Source organism: Solanum tuberosum, unplaced genomic scaffold (genome assembly GCF_000226075.1).
Source record: "Solanum tuberosum cultivar DM 1-3 516 R44 unplaced genomic scaffold, SolTub_3.0 scf00064, whole genome shotgun sequence".
Taxonomy (NCBI): domain Eukaryota; kingdom Viridiplantae; phylum Streptophyta; class Magnoliopsida; order Solanales; family Solanaceae; genus Solanum; species Solanum tuberosum.
This window is the reverse complement of record NW_006238990.1, coordinates 749,821-772,606: the sequence shown is the minus strand read 5'-3', so window position 1 is coordinate 772,606 and position 22,786 is coordinate 749,821.

Below are 22,786 nucleotides of genomic sequence, written 5' to 3'. Positions count from 1 at the left end.
GATAGGATGGTTATGCCTTGCTTCCACGAGCCTTCCCACCGCTCATGTGGTAGTCTACGGCCTGTGAAGGGATCTGTGATCCACCACTTCTAGGCGGGAGTGAACCACAAGCATGGCGACAGATCGTGGTTCATTTTATGATCCGTGAACCCTTCAGTGGTTCACCAAAATTTTTGTTGTTCTGGTTTGTTAGGTCTGAAGTGTTACAGTTATTTTATATCTTTACATACAAATAAGAGTAAAAGAGTTTTATTATATTTTTAAATACATTGAGTTACAAATTATTGTTTTATCAGCTTTCTTTATAATGCATCTTATTATTGCTTTTATACTGAACTGAGTTGAGTATTTCTAAGTTCTTGAGTATCCTTTAGTCCAGTTGAGTTTAGGTGAGTATGGTTTCCTTTTTATCAGTTCAAGCTTGCAGGTTATGTTTAGTGTTCCCCGACATTCTTGTACATTCAATGTACTGATGTCATTTGTTCTGCATCGTTTCATGATGCAAATACAAGTATTTAGGATCAGCAATCGGCGCTCCGTTGATCCAGTCGTGTTCCAGCTAGATTTGGTGAGCTTCCTTGCTTTCCAAAGGGTTTCACACTGAGTTTACATTTCAGTCTTGTTTATTAGGATGTTGTGGGTCTTGTCCTGACGTCCATCTCAGTTAATAAAGGCTTCATAGAAAATAGAGTTTTCAGAAGTCTGTTTCATTTTCATTGTTGATGTTCCAGACTTGAGTTGCCTCTTTTGGCCAATGAATGTTTCTTAAAATATTCATAGTATCTATCTTCAGATTTCGAGTAAAGATTTACTTTTGAGTTCATATGTTGTTGAGTAAGTCTTTCGCTGAGAGTTGAGCTATACCAAGGGTTCGCTTGGTGCCAACGATGGTTCTCGAGTGCCTGTCGCGTCCAGAATGTAGGCTCAGCGTGTGACAGTGAGTTTACAAATTATTATTGAAAATGATTCTATAAAGACCACTTATTATTTATTTTGGCAGGGTAGGGATGTTTTTTTTATAGAAAAATATGTTAATTTAGATCGTCATTAATCATTTGATATAATATTTAAATTTATATGTTAATCCAAGAAATCTTTTTCAGAGGCTATATATGGAGAGTGTGAAGTTATTTTGGATTTTAGCAAGCCATAATTGAACTATGGATTCAAGTATTTGTAATAGTGACATTAAATATTAGTAACTGATTTTTGAATAAATTTTTTTATAGATTTCTTATATCTATTAATACAGTTAATGAATTTTGACTAAAATTGTTGATTTTTGTATTTTTAAGTGCTATAATTAAATCAATATTGCATCTTTTTTTTTATGTAAGAAGAAATTAAAGAGGTTTTGTTAGTTGTATAGTTTCCTCTCATGGAAAATTAATTTAAAAATAATACTTTAGGCTAAAAATTCATTCGGACCTTGCTTTCAGTGAAAAATTATATTTTTATATATGATTTTTTTAATGTATCTATATTGAATGTTGAATCTTATTGATTTTATCATGTGTTTAGTTTTAAATTTTAAGCATAACTTTTTTTTTCATATTAAAAGAACTATTAGTGACTATAATTTCTTTTAATTTCTTTTTGCTCCATTAGTTCATTAATTGATTGTGATAATAAAATAGAAGGAAAGATAAAGAAATTTAAATTCTTACTTTTTGTTGCTAACATTTTTCATTAAACCAATTCACCCCATACAAATTACAAATCAATAATTTATTTATATTGCTCTCTATCAATAATAGGAGGCTATTATATTAATTGTAGAAAAAAAACTACTAAATCATATAGATTCAGTTAAACTTATAATATTATGTCAAGAGCGAATTGCTTAAGTCAAGGGCGTACCCACAAGCACTTGGTAACTTTTAAAAAATGGTATATATATGTATAGATAGTTGTTAAATAATTATATATTTAATTGTTCATCCTTATAACTAAAAGTCTCCTGCGTGAATTGGTTGAACTCATCCACTGGCAGTACGACTTTAAAATCAGGTTTTTCTTTAGTGTTAAATCTTTTTAATAAATGCTTTTATTAAAACTCGTTTTTACCACCTCATCTGGCCCCCACCCCCTTTCTTAACTAAAAACAAAAAAAAATCTCTAGCACAATTCTAAACAAAATATAAAACTGCTAGAAAATCTACAAGTTGCACAATTCTAAACAAATATAACCCTGCTAGAAAATCTACAATATACAAGTATTCTTCACTACATAATTAAAGTCCAACTCCTATTGTTTCTGCATAAATTGGCAAGTTCTTCTTTTTAAACGTTTTTTTAGAAAGAATTTATTGTTGATTCTTGTGACTTGAAATGGATAGTCTTGTGATTTGAGATGGATAGACTTATGTAAAAAGAAATGCAGGTGATTTTTTCACTAAAACTGGTTTTAAGACATGGAATCATAGTTTGGAATGGTTCAATTTTCATGTTGTTGAAGTAAATAGCGTCCACAATAGGTGTTTCAACAAGATGCTAGATTTTGAGAATCAATCTCAATCCATTCAAGTTGCTTTTAACAAGCAATTTGAGAAAATAAGAAGTGAGCATCGAATTAGTTTAGAGGCTTCTACTAATGTGGCAAGGTTTCTCTTGGAATTTGGATTGCTTTTTCGTGGTCATGATGAAAGGGAGTTTCAAAAAACAAAGGTCTTTTTTTAGGTTTTTGGATTGGCTTGGAAAAATGCTTCTGGATATAAATAATGTTATTTTAAAAAACGCTCCAGAAAATGTTATGATGACTTGTCTAAAAAATGTTAATGCTACTCTTGTACCACTCCTAGCCTTACCCTTGGTTAACTCTTAGTAGTGCCCCCTCTCTTGAAATCCTAGATTTGCCTCTTCATAAGTAATTAAGTATTTCCCATGCTCGAGGGTTAGAGATGGGGCGAAATGGAAGAACAAAACAATTCAACACATTATTATTGTCTTTTAATTTTTTGTGGCTTACGCATGTCTTTTGTTGTTTATCTTGGAACTTCTGATTCATGATTTTTGTTGTTTCAAATAAATTAATTATTTTTTCATGCATTTGTCCTATAATTTCTGAGATAAGTTATTCTTTTTCTAATTTTTTTTTTCATATATTCTTTAAACTATTTCATTAGTATGCTTGAGAAATCTTTGATAAAAACTCTAACTTTTGCATAAGAATCATAGCTTGAAAAATATTGGGTAAAAACCTCGATCTAAACATAATTCCTTATATAATCAAAATAATTTAGCCATGAGAGACAAATTCTTGAAAGATGAACCCTAGCCTTAGTATTTCTTGAAATTCTTGAGAGTAGGAGTTTAGGAGTGAATGAGAGGGTTTTTACTATTTCAGCAGACAATGAGATATGTATTCACTCTGTGTCACGGAGCCATCGCGGCGCTTCTATCATGTTAGATTGTCTCTCGTAAATCATTCATAACTTTTTACTTAACTTGAATTGATGCAAACTTGACAACGTTGGAATGAAGACTCATAGCCCTTTAATTTGATAGGTTATGGCTCTCTTAAATCTTTATATTCTACGAGATACGGTCGTTTGAAGATTATCCTTATATGTACTCATGTGAAAACATAACTGATACAAATGCTTGGAACTTCACCTGGTATTACAGGTCCCTTATGACCCTAAATAACATCTTATACCCTTAATACACTTGGTAAAAAACCTTATAACACATGAGCAAGTAGTACATTAGCCGTTTCAAACTCATATACTTACGACGAATGATGCAGATTCTAAGAGTAGAGTTGTAAGGTGTTACATGAGTTCCTATATTTGTTTTCTATAAATGTTACAGAAAGTTCATAATGCACTTAATTAGTGCAATTATAATGTGGCATATTTTTTCTATAAGGTTTATCTGCATTATATATTGAACCGTTGGTGTTATATGATACTACTTTATTGAAAATATCTATATTTGTTATATAATTTAATTAATATTTTTATATTTTTAAATAAATTTGATAGAGCTTAAAGCCCCTTTTTTTGTGAAAAAAAGTATGTACAAAATTGGATAAAGAAGCCCAATGAAATAAACTAAAACCAAAACAAAAATCTCTAGGCCTAGTCCATTAAGAGAATCGGCTAGGGCTTTATAAAAGTTTCTTACATACTAGGGTTTCTTTCTTATCCTCTTACTCTCTTCTCAGTCTTTCTCTGTTCCTTGTCTCCTCCTCCATCTCAATAACCTACCACTGTCATGATTTTTTGTTTCTTTTGGTTGTGGGTGATTGACACCTACCTCTGTTATCTATTCTCTTCTTTCTCCGCTCATAGAAGTAAATAGCTACCTCACTTTGCATCGTTATTTACTTCAAATTATATCAATATTTGACTTTCTATTGCATTTTGTAGAGGTATCTTTCGGTGGATGCAGTGGATTTGAATATGGTTTGGACAGAGGTACCAAGTCTTGATTGTTTTGGAAGACTTCCTTTGTAAGCATCTTCTCCTTTGTTTCTTCATTTTCTTCTATTGTTTCCTCCTCAAATGTATTTTTGGTTTTTTAGATAAATCTTAGGTGGAGATATCCAGATGCTCCCGATATCTTTAAGAAAGGCTTGCTTTTCCATACTAATAATTTATATTGTTAATCTTAAATTCATGGAATTTGATATTAGTATTTATTAATTGATTATGTTAACTTTTATCCATATTAGACTCTATATAATTATTGGGAACTCCATACTGCACTTTTGATTCCTAATCTAATGTGAAATAAATTTTAACATAACAATGTGACCTAGATGCAAAAGGCTCTTAAGGATTTAGATGTGTCCATGATGCCTCATAATGTATCTTGTTTGTATTTTGGCACATACACGATATGGTATTGGTTATTCCTGTAATGATTTTAATATATTGAAATACTAGTAAACATATGCATGTCTAGCGCATAAATTTAATATCACGGAATTTATAAAATAATACTTAAAACCTATCAGTAATTAAAATTTAAAACTATATTATCTTACATAAAAGATTACACAGTAACAAACTTTAATTTTGTAAAGGAAAATAAAAATTATAACATCTTATCATTTATCCTTAATAACATAAACATTATTTAATGACTATAAAAATACATACCAGTAGCTGTATCATAAGCAATGGTGTCAGTGAGCTACTCAACAAGAGAAAAGTACACAAATATTTAATTGTGAAGAAGAAGAAGAAGAAGTTCACAATTTTCGTTGATGTAAAATGAGAGGAAATCTCTCTATTTATAGACAAATGTTTATTGTGCCTTATCGGAAAGGGCACAACTATTTGGAAAAGTTGCAATCCTTCGGAAATGTCAGAATCATAAAATTAACAACTTTTCATAAAGTCACAACTCTTCATTAAATTTGCAACTTTTCATAAAAGTCACATTTTTAATTAAAGGGGAAGGATAGTTTTGGAAATAAATAATTTTAAAAAGAAATCCTAGCTTGTGGTGGCGTCACGTAGGAGGGCCTAGGGTTTTCTTTTACATAAATATATGATATGATATGATATTTTTGAATTTTCAATCACGGTAACTTTTTCAGACATGCAAATTGTATTTTAAAAAATCTAATACATTAGTATTCTTATCGTGGAAGTTAAGATCCTCGTCTAGCAATTTATGAACCTATTAAATTAATGATGGTGCCAGAAAAAAGTTACACAGGAGAATATTAAGCTTAGAATTTGGATCGCAACCCAAAACAATTATTCAATGTAGATAACACACTAAAATTTAATGATGGTAATATATAGGAAAAATAAAAAGCTAAAATTTTGAAATTGTCTCTTGTCAGCAATGAAAGGTTTTGATCTTCACTTTGTCGATCTGCCTCTCTTAACTCTTCCAACTTGGCGAAAAAGCTTCGACTTTTTTTTTTTATTTAAATTTTATTAGTCCTAGGACCCTTTTATGAAATAAAGAAAATTAACCCAGACATACAGTGGCCAATGCCCAACAAGCTAAAAAAAACTCTATGTTTCCTAATCTTTGTCTCTATCATCTTTCCTTATCGGGAGAGTATCAAAAATATATTCCTTCCTTGACTTGTTCTTCCTGTTCCCTATACAGCTGAGGTGTTGGCTTTATCTCTTCATGTTTTGGGATACTTAACGGTACTCCTTGATGATGTTTTGTCACCGTTGTGCGTATCAAATGTATTAATGAGGTAAGTGTCCTCCTTGATGATACTTTGTTGTTTACATTGGTGGTTTTCAATTTTTCTAGCTCTAATTCACAATGTTGATATCTGCTCTTTTTCACTGTTTATTTGTTTTCTAATGTTGCTTGGAAGATCCACAGAGTCTGTATATTCATTTGAATGTTGTGTAGTCACTACTTCATTATCAATAGATCTGCCGCGCTATTAGCTTCTCTGAATGTATGAGTGATTGAAGGATTTAATTCATGTGCTCTCTTCATTATTGTTTTTCCTCTTTCCACCATTTCCAAGGTATTTTCCATTGTCCCCTTATCAATTATCACGTGGCTTTGGGAGTCTGTTTCAATTGTGACCTCTCTTAATTGTCTTCCCAAACATTACTCCAGTGCTTCATAGATTTCCATTAGCTCAGCCTCCGTATTTGTTGCATTCCCAAGTCCTGCAGCTCTTGCATAGACGAAATCTACATGTGAATCTTGTTAGGCATAAGAGCATAGGCATGGGTTCCCTTGTGATTCTCCATTAGTATTGCACTTCAACCTATGTGTGTTAGGAAACATCCAAACCACATTGTGCACATGTAGTTTGGGTCTGTAATTCATTAGCTCTTCAGCTATGTCAAGCCACGAATTTGACTCTTAGTGTATCCAAAGATATACACTCTTCACCAACTTTTTAACCATATCTTGCACCTGCATCAGCATCCCATTGAGAGTAGTTTTTCCTCCATGTTGCACGTTATTCCTTCCTTTCCATAATGTCAACACGATTATTGCTGGCATTGCTCTTAGTATACCTTGGAATTGTGGTGTAGTCTTGTTTTTCTGCCATGTAATGATTACTTGTTGTGAGTGCATCCCGTCCATATATATACTTGCAAAACAAGCAAAGCTGCCTCCAAAGCCTATAGGTAATGGAGGCCTTTAGAAAACATGTGTGTCATTGTTTCCTCTTCATTTTTCTCACAACACCAACACCTTGATACAACATGGATCTTCATTATTTTTAAATTATCATTAGTGGGGATTCTTCTTCTCCATACGCTCCATGAGAAGAAATTCAACTTAAAGGGAAATCCCTTTGTCCATATAAACTCATAGTCAACTCTAGTCTCCTCCCATATTCTCATCATCCTCCATTCTGATTTCACTGTGAAGTTTCCTTGGGTATTGTCCATCCACCACTGGACATCGTTATCTTCAGAGTTGAGGGGCTTTACACTCTCTAAAATGTACTCAACCATTTTGGATGCCAATTTTGTGGTTAGATTTTGTTCATCCCACTTTACTTCTATGATAAACTCCTTTACCTCTAACTCTTCTTCACTAGTCGTTGCACTGTCAAAATAATACAGGGCTCCCATTCTTATTAAATTATTAAACCTTAATCTTGGGAATCCTGCCTTGATCTGCCACCGTATGTTATGCTCTACTTCATCCCTTATAATTATTATGTTTCTCCAAACATGTGATGCACCCCATCACATGACATTAACAGGGTGATGTTTTTTGCAATACTTGTTCCACTCTAAAATTCCACAAAAGCTTTGCAAAAAAGGCTTTTGATACATCTTTTAGTGACATGAAACCCAGGCCCCCTTCTTCTTTTGGGTAGCACATGCTTTCCCATGACACCCGTTGTTTGTTTTTGGACCCAGTAGCATTTCCCCAGAAGAATTTCGCGAATAGTTTGTGTATCTATTCTATAACATTGATGGGTGGGTTCATTGGTGACACTATATACGTGGGCATTGACTGTAACACGTGCGCTGTTAAAACACACCTCCCACCATACGAAACAAATCTATTCTGCCACATCGCCACCTTTTTAACCAAATCTTCAAAATGGGTTTTATTCTTCCTGCCATAAAAAAAATGGGCATCCCAAATATGTGAAAGGAAATTTACCTTGCCTAACTCCTATTATTGTTCTTATCCGATTACATATTTAAGTAACGAAAACTCTTTTCTATGTTTATCATTTGCCCTGACACTGCCACATATTTCTTAGTACCCTCATCATGATCCTCATAGATTTAGGTTAACCCGAGCAAAACAAAATCATCTGGGATTATGTCAAGGCAAAATACTCTGAGTTGTGGAAGATGAAATAGTTGGAAACCATCAAGGAACAATAGAAAATAAAGTAATATTAAAAACTATATTTTTTGAAGCAATACTAGAAAATTGACAAAAGCAAATTTTGCATCAGATAGGTAGATATCAATGAAATAAGACTCTAGGACCATGTTTTAAAAATCTGTCTATAATATCGACTGCCCTCTTAGATATTATAGACAAAATTTTCAAACATGGTCCCGGAGTTTTATTTCATTGATATTTACCTAACTAATGCATAATTTGTTTTTGTCAATTTTCTATTGTTGCTTCACAATACATGGTTTTCCATATTACTTTATTTGCTATTGTTCTTTGACGGTTTGAAACTCTTTCATCTTCTACAACTTTGAGTATTCTGCCTTGAGATAATCCTAGATGATTTTTGTAGATTTTAGAGACATCATACTAGTGAAAATTGTTGAAGAGACACAACACACCTTTGTCTTAGAATTTCTAGTTTTTTGGTCTTTAAGAATCCTAATTATTTTATCCATGTGGGTATCCAGATAGTTTAATTGATCTAAAGCTTTATGTACCGAGGTGAAACTAATATAGGGAATTACTTGGTAGATACCTAATTGGATTCTTATCATAGGATAGATTCTATTTTATCAAAATTTACAAAGACAAGTCGAAGCTACTCGTCGAGTTGGAAGAATTAAGAGAGGCAGATCGACAACGTGAAGATCAAAACCTTTCATTGCTGACATAAGTCAATTTTGAAACTTTAGATTTTCTTTTTCCTATATATTACCATCATTACTTTTTAGTGTATTGTCTGCATTCAATAATTGTTTTAGGTTATGATCCAAATTCTAAGCTTATATTCTCCTGTGTAACTTTTCCGGCACAGTCACTAATTTAATAGTTTCTTAAATTGCTAGATGAGGATCTTAACTTCCACGATAAGAATACTAATGTATCAGATTTTTAAAAATTCAATTTGAATATCTGAAAAGTTTATGTGACTGACAAGTCAAAAATATTTAAAGAATATATGGAAAAAATTCTCAGGCAAAGAATAACTTATCTCAGAGAGTATACGACAAATGCACGAATTTTTTTAAATTATTTTAGACAACAAAAATCATGAATCAAAAGTGCCAAGATAATCAAGAAATGGTGTGCATCATCCACAGAAAATTAAAATACAATAATAATGTTTTGAATTCTTTTATTCTTCAATTTCGCCCCATCTCCCTAATCCTCGAGCGTTGGAAGTACTTAACCACTTAATCTAGAGACGAATCCAGGATTTGAAGATAAGGGGAACTACTAAGAGTCACCCAAGGGTAAGGATAGAAGTGGCACAAGGGTAACGTTAACATTTTTTGGGAGAAGTCATCATAACATTTTCAGAGCATGCATTAAAATAACATTATTCATACCTAGAAGAAATTTTCCAAGCCAATCCAAAAAACCTAAAAAAAGACCTTTATTTTTTGAAGACTCACTTTCATCATGACCTCAAAAAGACAATCCAAATTCCAAGAGAAACCTTTCAACATTCGTATAAGCCTCTAAACAAATTCCATGCTCACTTCTTGTTTTCTCAGATTTCTTGTTAGAAGCAACATGAATGGATTGAGATTGATTCTCAAAATCTAGCATCTTGTTGAAACACCTACTGTGGACGCTATTTACTTCACCAACATGTAAATTGAATAGTTTCGAAGTCTTAAAAGTAAATTTTGTGAAAAAATCATGTGCATTTCTCTTTACATAAGTTTATCCATCTCAAATCACAAGAATCAACAATAAATTCTTACAAATTTTTTTAAAAAAAAAGAAGAACTTACTAATTTATGCAGAGATAATAGGAGTAGGAATTTAATTATGTAGTGAAGAAAAGTTGCAAGTTGTAGATTTTGTAGCAGTGTTATATTTGGTTTAGAATTGTGCAAGTTTTAGATTTTGTAGCAATCTTATATTTTTTTTTAGAATTGTGCTAGGGATTTTATTTGTTTTAAGTGAAGAAAGGGGGTGGGACTAGATGAAGTGGAAAAAAATGAGTTTTAATAAAATTCGATTTTAAAAAAGGTTTAACTCTATAGAAAAAGCTGATTTTAATGTCGTGCTGTGAGTAGATGAATTCAACCAATTCACCCAGGTGACTTTTAGTTATAAGGGTACACAATTAAATATATAATCATTTATAAACTATCGAAATTTTAGATTTCCTTTTTCCTATATTTTTGCATCATTAAAACTTAGTGTATTATCTGCATTCAAATATTGTTTTAACTTACTATCCAAATTCTATGCTTAATATTCACCTATGTAACTTTTCCGGCACAATCACTAATTTAATCGTTTCTTAAATGGCTAGACGAGGATCTTAGCTTCCACGAAAAGAATATTAATGTCTCAGATTTTTAAAAAAAAATACAATTTGCATATTTGGAAAAGTTATCATGATAGACAATTCAGAAATATTTCAATATGAGTGTATCTTTTAAAGTTTATCGTATTTTAATATAATTATTTTACCAAATATCAAAAGTGGGAAAATCAAAAGTGCAAAGTTGATTCACCATTTTACCCCTATGTTATAAATATCTAATTAATTTATTATTATTATTATTATAATTATTAAATTTATATTACTTAATATTAGCATACTATTTAATTGGAAGATCTTTTATTTTTCTAGTGCAAAAGAAAGTTTTTCACATTTTAGGCATTTCACCTCCAAAATAAATAACTGTTAGTCTTCTTCAGTTACCTAACAATATTTACAATGAATTATCTTATCTAATCCATTAAATTATGTTGAATGATCAACTTATATAAATGCATTTATAAATTAAGAATATGTACAACTCTCCCCATTAGAAGAAGAAGTAGAGTAGTGTTGTTCAAAACCGAATCGAAACCGATAATTTAGTTATTGGTTCAATGATTCGGGCTAATGGTTTAACAGTTCGGGTCTCGATTTACTATAAAATTCTTATCGGCTTATCAGTGCAAGTCTAGGTTTTGCCATAGTTCTAATCGGTTGCCCCGATAAGAAGTTTAATTAGTTATATTTATAACACTTAAGGCCTTAGATAATTTTAGCCTTTAAGGTTTAGCCTTCATTCTCTTTAATGTGACTTTATAGTTGACACTCAAATTTCACAATAATATTCTAAAGTTGTGACATCACTTATTGATTCAGTGTCACTGCTCCCACGCTAATGAGTTATATTGTATATCATTCCCTAAGTGTGGAAATTGAGGTTCAAATGGTTGGTTCCCTTACTTTAATTCTCTATTTTTATCTTCTCATTACAGTGAGTGAGACACTGAGATGTGCCTTCAATAATGCAATACTACAATCTCAATGCGAATGTTTGTATTAGTCATGGTCTCATGATCATTAATGGGTTTTTTTAGTAGTGCTGTAATTGTTTCTCTTTATAGTTCATATCGAAATTCGCTTGGTTGTGATGAGGAATCCATTTGAGTTTGCTAGTTTGGACAATATGGACATCTCTTTCGAGGTTAATATAAAGTTTTACTAAGTGTTTTATGTAGTAATTGACTAATAGGGAAAAGTTCATCAGTGACTACTGGCTACTATGTATTGTCAATTAGTGATTAGTGCATTAGTACTTCTCAATGGAAATTGTGTGAAATGTTAACGGTTGTTAACCCGATAACCAAACCAATAACGATTACTTACCGATAAACCAATAATAGATAAACCGATATCTTAACGGTCCAATGGCGGTTTAGCATAATACAAATCGATAACCTATAAGTAAAACTGATAAGTTCCAAAACCGAAACAAACCGACCAATATGCAGCCTATTAGGAGAATTAAGTTACAAATTTAATGAGGAAGTTCATTTTCCAGCTTTTTTAGTTTTTGTGAGCATATCCATAAAAATGTATATCCATATTTAGACAAGTTTTTATGAGCTTAGGTTTTATACAATACCAACGTTTTATATTCATGTTCATGGGTTAAAATTAAACTAATGTTGTTACATAAAGGTGTTAGACATTGACCTTTGTCCCTATTATATGTTATTCCTATTCCTTAGCTTGAGTCATTGCTAAGCTTGAAGTTGTCTGGAACTTCAATTTTTTATGCCTAAAATTTGCTGAAGTTGTTAAAGAAAAGTGGATAAACGAAAAAAATAGGTATTCATATTTAATATGTTTGTGATTTATGTTTATTAATGTTTTCCTAATCACAAAATTAAAAGTGGATAAAAGCACTGGATAAATGAAACTACTCTAATAGTTGAAATTTCTAATCAAATTAACAAAGTGAAAAACACGACAAGAACATCGTTTATAAAAGAATATCATATATACTTAACATGTTCTTGCAAAATATAATTAATTATAAATTTTATCTACTTACCAATATTTAGTTGTTCAATTCTGGAGGTTCAGATAATATTCAATTATCTATTGTTCAACAAATAAGTTATTTGAATAAGTGGAGTATTCCTCTATTTTAGTTTGTATTTTTTTACTCTATTTTATTCTTCATTACATTGTATTTTTAATACCATTTATACTATATAAACTACTTGTATGGGCTACACGTGCAACAAACATGTTCAGAGACTAGTCTATATGTAAGAAAAAATTATGCTTAAAACTAAAAACTAAACACGTGAAAGATTCAACATTCAATATAGATATATTACAAAAAAAACTTATATACAAATTATAATTTTTCAGTGAAAGCAAGATTCGAATGGATTTTGAGCCAAGAGGTTGGTGGATTGTTTTGAAATTAACTTTCCAAGAGAAGTAAAATATACAACTAACAAACCTCTTTAACTTCTTCTTACATAAAAACAAAATATCAAATTTTAATTTAATTATAACACTTAAAAGACAATTTCAACACTTTGCCACATTCCACCCCTCAACCTGAACTCTAGACCACGACCCCTCCCACGACCCGTAGTGGCCTTTACGGGCCGTTTAGTGGCTCCTGGGAAGGTCTCATTTTGGGCAGTCTTGGACTAACCTAGCTCACCACGCTCATCACCACGACCCGTCTTGGTGGTCATGGGAGGTGAGCATGACTTGGTTAGCTACTCTGAGCTACCATGGGTAGCACCATGACTCGTGGTGCCCTTCACGGCCCGTATGGGTCCTCGTGAAGGTTGCCCAAGCTCACTTCCTTAGCGGAAGACCTCTCTCTTTAACCCATTCTTGGACTACTTCATTTCCGAGGTGTTAAATTATCTCCCCCTTGGTGACATCCGTCCTCGAATGGAATTCTAGACACCTCTTGAAACAAAAGACTCAAGACTAGCAGTCGATCATACATGCAACTCATCAATGTGCCCACAACAAAGGAGGAAACATAAAATCCAAGATAAACATACTCATTGCATCACAAGGAAAGTAGGAACTAGATATAGCAACCCAATATGCATGAAATTTCAATATTTCTCATGTTCAAGGAGGAACTACCATCTCCAAGCTAAAAGCATATTGTACACAATCTCATGGAGCCTATATGCAATCTATACTCAAAGGCATATATCAACTCCAAGCTAAGGCATGTTCAACAATTCATCTCATGAAGTATATAGGCAACTCATACTCAATGCACTACAACATGAGGAAAATCAAGCACATAAACTCATTTTCTTTCAAAACACAAGTTTCTCATAAACATGCATAACATAAGGAAATCTTGGGAATATCTAAATTTCACAAGTAATTCTCATCATCTCAAGAATGTTTCAATCATTTTTTTCTTTATTCTTTTTAAAGTTTTCCTGCATAATAGCCACCCTCAACTTACGTATTTGACATGCGTTAAGGTGCACGATGTCCTTGGAAGGACCAGGGGCATCGTCAAGGTAACTTCTTTTGTTCATCTTTTTTTTTCACATCACATTCTTTTAAAGAGGGCTTTTTTAGCATGTTGTACCTATCATTGATTATCTTTTCACTCAACCATCCCCTTTTCTTCAGATTTAACAATTAGAATAAGTCTATGCTATAGTGCTCAAGGAAGCAGGGTGCAAAAACTAGGGATTCAACAGAAATGTCAACGCAAAAATTTGGCTACCAATAAAAAGCTATGTGCTCAAAAAGGCTACTAGTGATATATATCTGAAAAGGCTAAAATTTATAAGACGAATCAAAGAAAATCTATTATCATCTCCTAAACAAGCAACACTTTTTATTTTGCTTCAATAACATGCACTGCAATTTCTAGACTAAGATGCAAAACATGGAATAAACAAAATCTTACCACATATGGTACAAGTATCAATCGAGATTGATCAATTCCATTTTTAATAGAGACAGGATCATAACAAACTACAAAATAAAATAAGCTATACACAAAGTCACAACCATGAACCTAGATGTCAAAAAATTTTGCAATTTCACTAGCAATCAAGCATTCACAAGAAAGTACTACTCAAAATTAGGCCCAAATAGCTAGTAAGTATCACATAACTCAAAAGGGTCTTTTCTTTTCTCTAAAAAAAATAATAAAAAAATAAAAAAAATTATTCCTAAAAAAATAATAAAAGACACTTAGTTCAAAGGGACTATCATCAGGAAAAGAACCGAAAACAAAAGCCAAGGAACCCATCCTAAAAAGAAAAAAGACTCAATAAAATAGTAAAAACTAGGAATTCCTTCCCCTACCCCACACTTAAAAAATTGCTATGTCCCGAAAGCATCAAATAAAATTTAAAACAAGGGTTAGAAAAACTCCCTGAGGCCTTTAGGCCTAGCTAGTAGCATGTTCTATTAATTTTCATCAGGGGTCGTACGCGCTCCACACTGAAGCTCAAACGTGCTCCTTCGCTACAAACTTTTGGGTACTCAAACTTCCCCTAATCTGCAGGAAAATATCAAACGAAAAAAATGATGGTAATAAAATAAAATAAACACTTAATTTTTTTTAATAAAATCTTAAATAAATAAAAATAAAGAGGTTAACCTAAAAAAGCAATTAATTTCTAAGTCCCCGGCAGCGGCGCCAAAAACTTGTTGCTTCCAATTGCACACGCAAGTGTACGTGGTCGCGCAAGTAATATAGAAGCTCTTAAAACAACCAGATTATTGAACCCAAAGGACTTGTCAATTAACTATTTACTAAATTATATTAATTCTAATTATTTATTTAAGGGGAGGGTTTCAAAAGATGAATATATAAACTAAACTAAAAATAAAAATAACTAAAAAACAATTAACTATGAAAAGATAGATGTTTACACAATCAATGAATGAATCGATCTAGGATTATAATTTACTAACAATTATGTTTAGCATCAATTTCATCAACTTATTTGATTATCTAGTTATTGAATCACAAGGTAAAATGTGTGATCATAGTCTCCCGACCTCTAATCGCCTACGATAAATATCACCCTAACTACATCGTTGAGCGAGGATAGGATGGATTAAGTACCGAGCATTACGATTTCTTCCTGTATGGTGACCCAAGCATGGTTTCTAGGTATATCCCTATCCTAGATACAAATAAACCCTAGCTATTTAGAATTAATCATGCTCCTTATATTCTACGTTCTATCCTCTTATTCCTATCCCAAGTTCAATTCGGACAGTATGTTTATTTCAATGATGATCAAGCATCAAAATAGTAATCACAAGAATATAAAGAACAACTAATATGAATAACAAATCATGCCGAATCAAAATCACTAAACAATCATATTTTAAGTAAATATAATCCAAGAACGAGAAGTTTAACTCCACATAGACATAGAGCAATTACAACGAATCATTCAAAGAAAGATGTAAAATAAACTAAAAGAGAAAGAAAAGATGAAACCCTAAATCAAGTTATTTTTTACATTGTATCCTACTCTCTTCAATATTTATTCTTATGGACTATTTATATATGTATGAAACCCTAAATAAAATAATTGACTACAAATTAAATTAGGAACCCAAACCCAGAAGGAATTAAATTCCACGTGAAACAGTGCTTCGTCCACCGCCTCAGGTAATTGGGGTCCTTCATATTGTTGCCACGTGGCAGCTTGTGCGGCTTGTATTCTACAATTTGTAACATATATGGAATATTATTATTATATTAAAGTTAATCCATTAAGCTGTCATCTTGATTTCCTTCTTCAACATTCTATATTTAATTTGTTTGAGCTCTAAATTTCTTCGCCTTTCCACCAATTTAAACCTACAAATAAAATACACTATTTGGCACATTCCATAAAATTCATGCTCAAAAAGGACAAATATAAATAATAAATGTGAGGCAAATAATAATTAAAAATATGTATTTTGGTGTCAGATCAAATATCAATGACATACGACACCAAAAGAGTAAACATGTAACACCCCAGATTCGAAAAGAGAAAAAAATGTAGATTTTCATAAGGTGAAGGTGCTACCAACGGAGGCCACCTACGACCATAGGTTGACCCACACAATATAGATGGGGACCGTGGATGGCCACCTCAACTCTTTCCCCAGAACCCCAGAATTTCCAGTTAAGTCTCGACCAACAACAAGACCGACGGACCATAGGTGGACTCACAACCCATCATGTCAGTCCGTAGTTTGGCTTTAAAGACTAAGGCTGAGGGTCATGAGCCACACACAATGGTCTGAACTACGGTCCTTAGGTCCTACCGCTGGTGGAGAGTTGACTAGAAATTGTGCAGGTTCTGGGGAAGGAGTTGAGGTGGCCATCCACAGACCCCACCTATGGTCATTGGGTTAACCTACGGTCCGTAGCTGGCCTCTGTTGGTGGCACCTCAAACTTCTGAAAATATGCATTTTTCTCTCTTTTTGATTCTGAGGTGTTACAAAATCTCCTCCCTTGGTAACATTCGTCTTCAAATGAAGTCTAAACTAGCTGAACATGGAAGGAAGGAGCTGCAATCCCCACCACTATGTACAAGAAATTGAAATCTGACTAAACTTATTTCCAAGAACATGGAAATATACTTAAAATGCAAAAACAACCGAAGGAACAAGATATTGAGACTAATCTTACGCAAGAGTAAAGTGAGAGAGTGGCCTTCAAGGCTGCTTCTCCTTTCCAAGTAGCTCCCTCTACAAACTAACTCCTCTATAAAACCTTATTTGAAGTAACTTCTTTATTTCTCAACCTTAGAACCTGATAATCAAGAATTTAAACTAGCACCTCCTCATAAGTGAGATTGTCATTCACAACCACACTTTCTAATGGAACTATTGAGGATGGATCACCCATGATACACTTAAATTACACCTCCTTAAAGAAGTATAAGAGGTCGTCGTCAAATAAAGAACCCAACTTGTAGGTTGGGGTCGATTCACGAGGAATATAGTTCATACTTAAACTTAATATACTATTATATACGTTTCGTCAAACCATTTTCGAGACGAGTAAATAAAAGAGGTTTGTTGTAAGCAATTAACAGATTGTTGATTAAGTAACACGTGAGTAGGATTCAAACTTTATGTTATCAATATGAGAGAGAAACTAGGGTCTATGTGTTCCCCACAAGCTCTTAACGCAGCAATCCTAGAAATAGTAATCCTTTCCTAGTGTTTTACATGCAATGTTTGTAAGTTACGTATCCCTAAGTGATTGGTCCTTCAAATTGGGAATTTCACTATGAACCTTGGTTTTTCTATGAGTGTATATATTAGTAACCCTTACCTTTACCATATATTCGACATCACATCAATGTATGGCTTAGCGCACCAACTGACATTGGACTATTAGATAGCATTCACTAAATCTCTATTGGTAATTCTTTTCTCATTCTTTACCTCCTTGGTTCGGCAAGTACAAACGAGGCAAGTTGTAACGTTTGCAACCGTTAAAAAGACTTCCAAGCGAAAGAATTACCAATACATGCATAAACACTATTCAAGAAGTACTTTATTATTATTCATATGTTGTTAATTTCTCATGGTTCCCACAACCCTAATTGTGGATTTAGCTACTCATGCTCGAAAGAACATTCATGTTTTGATAAAAAGAATTCATGAAATTATGATTAGAATATATGAAACCCGAAATCCTTAATTGAATTGCAAAGTGAAAATCTTATAAAATGAAATCCGGAAATCAAATTGCCAAAGTTTGCGAATTAATTCCCACCAAACACTAAGAACTAAAATTATTTAATGTTGTCTAACCCCAAAACGAGGTTTATAACTCCTATTTATAGAAAACATGTCCTAAATAAAAAGGACACAAAATAAGGAAATAACAGGATGAGACGCAGTTTCAGTTGACGCTTCAACCTACGGACAGTGGGTCGACCTACGGTCTATAGGTCCCCTCGGTTGCTCAACACTTAGATAATATCATCAGGTACTAGAACCTTCAACTTTCTGATCTTTATAGACGGTTGTGCAGGACGAACCATGGGTCTACCTACGGTCCGTCGGCTTGCTCCGTGGTTCCACAGTTGTCAGACTTCCCTGATGTTCTACCTACGACACACCACCTAGGGTCCGTGGACTAGGCTACAGTCCATCCTGGTAATCCATGGTTTGAGTTTTACTGAATTTCATCTCCCAAGCCAAGACCTACAATTGCCCATCCACTGTTTGTCGATGAACCTGAAGAGTTGGACGAGGCAGGGAAATACAAGGTGGTTGTGGCCTTGAAGGCTCTCTCATGAATCTCCGAAATCAGGATGCAGGAAAAGTCAACCTCAAAATGTGCTAGAAGGGCTGCAATCATTACGGCCCGGTCCCATATGACCACATTGTCCGTCTGAGTTAGGGACAATCATTTTGGACCAGCAACAAGAAGAACTTTGCAGTGAAGCTTATTGTAGCCTTCTTGTTACCCAAGCCAAAATTCTGAACCCACTCAACACGCTCCCCAAAATCAACAATGTCATGGGCTAACTATCTCAAAAGAGTCTCCCTCTGCTCGGCGTTCTACTGAAATCCCCCACTCTTTATGATGCTCATCCTCTAGTTGTACTCAGTCCTATTAATCGGCAAAGTGCTGGCTAGGCCATAGATGTATCGACAGATCGTGGCCTTGGAGATGTCAACTGTGAAACCTTGTACTAGTGTGGCCTCAAGTGGGGTCTGTGCCACAGGCTTGGCCCATTTGCTAATGGAGTTCCTTATAGTGGCCGCATGCGAGGCATAAAACTCCCAGACTATCTCCTCGTTGTATGTCCCTGGGCTTCGTGCTATCCACTCACATCTATGTCGTCGGAAGAGCTCCTCGATTACTTGTGCGGTGTTGAGGTTACCTGTGAGAACCCGACGCTCCTTAGTGACTAATCTGTCCATCTTATCATGCTCCCTCGACGCACCAAATATTTGGCTGCATAGCAACTAGTGAAAGCTCAGAACTGGGAGGGACTAGAATATCCCCCGTGCTATCATCTTCAGAGAAAGAGACGGTGTTGCCGCTAAAGCTAGAGTCGGACAGGGACTCTAAGCCAGCCTATGATACGATCGGTGTGGCCCCCTCCTCAGACTGGGGCCAATGACCTCGTCGGAGCTCACCTGTTAGGCTCTGTTCTGAGTAGTGCGGGGAGGAGAAGGGGAGCTCCTGGTGGCTGGAGGAATGTACTCCTCATCAGTATTTGCATCGATCGTACGTCAAGACGGATCTACCAAATTGACCTTACCCTTTGTCGTATAGGTGGGATCTTGCTTAGGAGCCATGGAACCTGTGGAAGCTTAGTTAGTACCAAAACAAAGAAATAAAATACATGGAAGAATTTTAGAACATGAATCTAACCCAAACAAATATTGAAAAAATAGCTGGATAGTAGATGACTTGTAGATATATGGAAGGTACCTACGGTCCATCGATGGAACGGCGGACCGTGCGTCCCCTCCGTAGGTTAGAGTACCTAAAATTTGGTCTATGATGTGGGAAGCACGAATGTGCAGAATGGTCCATTGATGAAAGGATGCATCGTACTCCACACCGTGGTTCAACACTTAAAACTTATTTTTTGTGCGATTGACTCACGGTCCCCTACGTATGGTCCGTGGATGGGGCTCATGATTCAGTGTTGTGCAAGGGTGTCATATTACTCTCATTTTCATTCCTTTATTTTCAACAATCATCCATTCAACCTAGATCTCATCATGCATTTCAAAAAAAAATGGTAGTTTATCATCCTTAGCGTTCCGATTACACATAATTCAACTTTTTAACAAATTGAAACTACGAACCCTAAGTGAAAACGTCCAATTAAACCTTTTAACTTGAATTAGTTGGTTTTAATTAACTACACACTCACATACCATCATACCAAGGGTGTTTCTAACTTATAATTCAACATTCGAACATGAGACTAACAACACAAGGTCAAGTTCATCGATGTGATTTCAGTTGAAACAATGAAGTGATTTAAAGTTTGGGAGAAATTTGTTTACCTAACAGGTAATCACTCATTGAATAACGCTATCAAAGACACTTCATCAAATTCTAAGCATCAGCGTTCGTTAATAAGTATATAACCCAACTACATGAGTTGGGGTTGAATCCCACAGGGAGCGGTACATGTTCAGGATTCAATAGCAAAGTGTGAATAGTAAAATTACTCATAGGAATAGACATTATCGAATAAAAACATAATTCAAATCAGGGGGTGACACGAATGTCAAATAACAAGGGGGTTTTGGTTTATACTTATAAACTACAACAACAACAAACAATACGAAATATAATAATGAGACGGGTTCTTGAGATGTGATTCAATTATAGGCTAATATAGACAAATGGGTAATTGCATTTGTTAGGAAATAGGTGAATATTAGTGAGTAAGCTAGACTACAGAGGAGGTAAACTTTCTCTCAAACAATTTACCCCGAATAAAGCCAATTTCTCTCGAACATTGACAAGAATGCAAAATAAGGCCAGCCCACACCTTAATCTATTCACTCTCTCAAGCTGAATGTGTGGAATTGGGTTTAGTATTCATTCTCTCGAGCTGAACCCATGACATCCGAATACCCACTGACCATCAATAAGTAAGCTTGGTTTTAAAACCTCTCTCTCTCGCAAGCCAAAAACACGAAGGTAGAACTGCATTTGCAACTACAATTCTTATATTAAACCATAATTTCTAATTAAAATCACTTCTAAACATCATTTAAACTAACAATTAGCAATACCTATAAACTAAATCTGTCCATAATCACATAATCACACCCCAACAATGGGGGTTTTAGCTAGACATTACAAAAATATAAAATCGTTACAAAATTGAGTTTCCATCAACTGGGTAAGATTGAATTCGTTCTTACAATGTTCCAATTCGAAGAATCTCAAAGACCCACTTTCAATTTCTCGAAAGTGAAAAACTTCAACTCTTAAAGGCTAAAGAAAAATTAGAGAAAAACTTATCTCAATATTCAGAATTCAAAAATGTATTTATAGTCGCCAAAAATATACTGTGAAGGGCCATTCAGTGCAGTAAATCGGGCTCGGTGATCCGCCCTTTGCTCAATGTCCTCGCCCTTCTGCTTTGGCCTTCATTTTCCTCAAGTTTTATAACTTTGGGCGATCCAACACTGCATCGCGGAACAACTTGAAAACTCACCGAATCCTCCTTTCTCTCGCCTACTTGGTTTTCTCCTTCAAGGCTTTGCACACTGTAACTTTAGGTGGTCAAATATCCATTCGGCGACTCGCCATGTGGTCTTGGCAAGCACCAGACTCTCTTTTCTTCATTCTTTCAGTTCGCTTTGTTCCTTTTTGCAAATTAGTGTCCTTGCATTGTTCCTTGATGCATATCGTGACCAATGACACTAACCTACGGTATGAGTGTCTACGATCGTCAATAATATAATAACCCAACTAAAGATTGGGGTCGTGTCCCAAGGGAGTGGTTTTGAGAAGTAATAGAGAAATAAAATTTAGTTCTAACTAGTTGTAGCTAAATACATAACGAGTAAACACACAGTAAATTAAAGGGCGTGACACAAAACTGTCAAATATCGATTTGAGGGTTTTGTCACATTTAGTAAAACCAACAAAAATAGCAAGAAAATCAAGTATGGGTAAGAATTGTTGGGGTGTGACCGCAATACAAGTTGAGATAATAAGTTGGGTACATGCATTTGAAAGGAAATTTGTAAGATAATAGTGACTAGGCTAAGCTTTAAATGAAAATAAGTTCCCTCTCAGGAACTTACCCCGTTTCAAATGTGTTACTCGCGGACACCCTTTTGCGGCATGAAGGCCAGCCTATGCCTTACCCCACTAACTCTTTCCAGCTGAGTGTTAGGATATGAGACTAGGGAATAGCTTGCAGATTGCACTTGGAGGGAATAGCTGCGCGTCGCGCACTTGCTCCTACAAGGATAAAAAACCCAGTTTGCGACGCCGTCGTGTCACGGACTCTACTGTCTCAAAATTTAATTCCAAATATCTTCAGGGAACAGCTCTGCATCATGGACTTGACCCGCGACGAAAATGCAAAAATTCAAAAATCTATTTTTACTTCATTAAAGAGTCCATTTAAGTGAGGTGTATTTAGGGTACTTTAGGGGACGTGTATATAATGATTTTTAAGTCAATTTACCTCACTTTTATC